The 3099-nt window shown below is 47.4% G+C and overlaps 1 long non-coding RNA gene across 6 annotated transcripts in view; it reads right to left on the bottom strand.

Moving 5' to 3' along the window:
• Positions 1-677: 677 nt before the first annotated feature.
• LOC122193800 overlaps positions 678-3099 on the bottom strand; it is an 11199-nt gene continuing 8777 nt past the window's right edge. For 2 of the 6 annotated variants that reach the window (XR_006182980.1, XR_006182979.1), the window contains one exon: positions 1942-2831. This is a non-coding gene — a long non-coding RNA (uncharacterized LOC122193800). Of the gene's footprint in view, positions 1220-1941; positions 2832-3099 lie in introns of those variants that run through there. The other 4 variants (XR_006182978.1, XR_006182981.1, XR_006182983.1 and 1 more) reach the window with 4 other exon arrangements.

Raw genomic sequence — 3099 nt, 5'->3', positions numbered from 1 at the left:
AGGAAGATGAGGATTCTTCAGCCCACGGCCGCCAGGAAGACCCTCACCACTCACTGCGCGCACGTGAGCAGGGGCCGCGTGCTGATGGGCTCAGAATGGAATGAATGTGATCTGATTTCCTGGGAACTCCTGATCACGTGTTACTTTGGCCTCTACCTGGAGCACGCTTTTTCCTGAAGCTGTGCGACTTAGGAGCAGCTCTCCCCCTTGCACCCAGCATTGCAGCCCTGATTAAACATACCTGCTTTTGTAATACTCTGTGGTCATAGAGTCTGATTCCACATGTCAGTGTGTGCCGCTCCTCAGGGCAGCGCATGCCAGGGCCCTCCTTGGGAAACATTTCTTCCTGCTATGGAACCCACCGAGCACTCGGGCCGGCACTCTCCAAATAAACACGTGGTGCTGACAGACTTATTGCGGGCCAGACGACGAATCCGCTGCTGGGACAGCAATGCCTGTGCCCAGCGGGCCCATCTGTGTGCGTGGAGGGAGAGAGGGGCGGTGGGCCCCGGGGGGCCGCAGCTGTCACTGAGATAAGAAATGTCTCTGCAGAGCTGGAAGTCAGGAGCTGAGGAGATATGAAGGGCTCCCATTGTGCTCCTGAGTGCCCCTCCTCTCCTGGCTGCACGCTGAGAGCAGGTGGAGGCGGGAACAAAGGGCAGGAGCAAGGGCAGAGAACTTTTTTGCTTTTTCAATCTTCCAAGAAAAAAAAAAACCACACAACTGAAATCTTTCACATACGCATGGAATCTGTTGAGTCCCAGCCTGAACCACTGGTTCAGCACCTGCGGAAAGGAGCTGCTCAGCCCTGGAAGCAACAGGTGAAGGCAATCCAGCTGTGTGACAGGAAGGGTTGGAGCCTGGCTGCACCTCTCTCAGACCTCATGTAAGGGCTGACTGCAGCTGGGGAAGGATCTCTTTCTGGAGATCCCTCCTTGGTGATGCTTCTTCCTGTGAACCTGGAATCTTCTGATATGGGTGAGCAATCTTCTTCCCTTCCTTTATAGTACCTCTCTATGGTGCCAGTCCTTCCATCATCACACCTCTGTTGTAATGCCTTTCCTAGTCACAGGATCACAGAATGGCCCGGGTTGGAAGGGACCTCAAGAATCATTTCTTGCAATACCAATTCTTAACAGCAATTTTACAATGGAGCATGAAAACAAATCCGCTCAAAATCAAGCCTGGAATGACACACCTGGAGAGTTTTCAGGAAATACTGCAATGAAACACAACATTAAATAAAAAATAACCCAACACAGCCACATAATCTAAACTGACCTTAAAAACTATCAGTGTCTAACTACTGTTATTTTAGAGTTGTGGATCTCTTTAGCAGCCACCAATTTACTCAGCCAGCCGTTATAAACCTTAGTTTTTCATAATTGCACACAGGCTGATCCAAAAGTAATGCCTCCTGTTTTATAAAGCTGGCCCACAACATCACAGGTGGACGCTGGTGGGATGACAGCAGAGGTTGAACCTTCCTGCCAGCATTCATCCTACTAAAATTCAAGGGCAGTCTCAAACAGTGACATTTTTAGGAATTCAGAGGCATTTTGGGCATTGGGGAATACTACCCAAAATTCGACACAACATTTCAGACTTTGCAGTACCCTGTAATAAGAATGAGGCACAGCAGTGTATTGGGTTGTTTGGTTTTTGGAGACAGCATGTTCCATATCGAGGACAAATTTTAACCCCGTTTATATACAAAGTGACAAGGAAGAGTTGGAGAGGGGAAACGAAACACAGGTTGCCTTTGAATTAGCAACAAAGGCTCTTCAAAGGGCCTCACACTTACGGCCCATGCAAAAAGCAGAAACAGAGTTAAACATGTCTGTAAATGGGGCACGTGCCAATTGGAGCTTCTGGCAAAAACAGGGAAAGAAAAAGGTTCCCTTGGGTTCTGGCGGAAGAAAACTCATGTCACGAGAGGAGTAATGGATGCAGATTATCAAGGATAAATCAAATTCTGTTCAGCAACGGTGAACAAGATTTAATTATTCAACCCATAACAGAACTATTACTGATATTGCCAGTTTTAAAAACAGTTATGAGAAACGGAGCCCCACCTCAGATCACCACCGCTCTGGAGAAATATGTACGTAGTACATAATTTTATTTTGCAGATCCTGCACGACTGGATTTACCTGCCAACCACCACGGTCCATTTGGAAAAAGATACCATCTGTGTGCCTGGATGTGAAGAACGGCCTCACCTGAAATTATCCCCAGTGCCTGCTGTCAGAGCTTGTGACCTGAGTGCAGTGATGGCATTGCTAACGGCACGTTGCCACTGTGACCAAGGCACAGGTTGGATGAACAGATTGATAACTTTAGGACAAGGTTGAACAACTTTGCTCTTTCTTGCTAACTGCCATGTGTGTGGAGGCCCAGGAGGATGGGAACACTGGCCGTGGATGGCCTGTGCAACCCAAATGGTGGGATAGCAAAACAAGTGCAGCCCATGAGGGAATAGAGCTCTGGGCCAGGACAGCAATCCCTGCCAGATGCAGCAATACAGAGAAATGATCAGAGAAACGGGGAAAAATACACAGCAATTGAAACACGTTCAGATTACTTCACGTGTCCTAACCTATGATGACTCAAAGACCACACCTGCAACGGTCCCCCAGAGCAAGGCTGTGTCTATACGAGAATTAAGTTTTGACACGAGATTTCTGACTTACGAATATTAAAGCCTTCTTCATAGTTTGAAGGAAAAGGCTGAGCTGTTGGAGGCTCTGGTCAGCTACATTTCTGCCCTTCTCGAGTGTAGTTCAAGTTTCATACACAGCAAGGTGTGAAGAAAAGCTCCCCCTCCAGTCCTAGAGTTAAAGAAAGTCCAAGCAGTAAATATCAGGCTACAACAAAGCCCAAGCTTCTGAGTTCAAGGACATCCTCTGAAGCCTAATTTAAGGCAGTAAAATTCACCTTCTTGCCTCAGGTTAATATCTCCAAGCTATTTTCAAAGATCTTTTCATTACCTCTCGATACGTTTGCATACAGCTAGTAGAACAAACAGAGCTAATAAAGAGACCCAAACACACACAGTGAAGGCATGAAAGTCCAGCAGTTCCAGCAGTGGGGGAAACA

Source organism: Lagopus leucura, unplaced genomic scaffold, assembly GCF_019238085.1.
Source record: "Lagopus leucura isolate 7727_CA_CO unplaced genomic scaffold, USGS_WTPT01 34063-0_obj-0_obj, whole genome shotgun sequence".
Lineage (NCBI taxonomy): Eukaryota > Metazoa > Chordata > Aves > Galliformes > Phasianidae > Lagopus > Lagopus leucura.
This window is presented reverse-complemented; position numbering and strand designations above follow the sequence as displayed.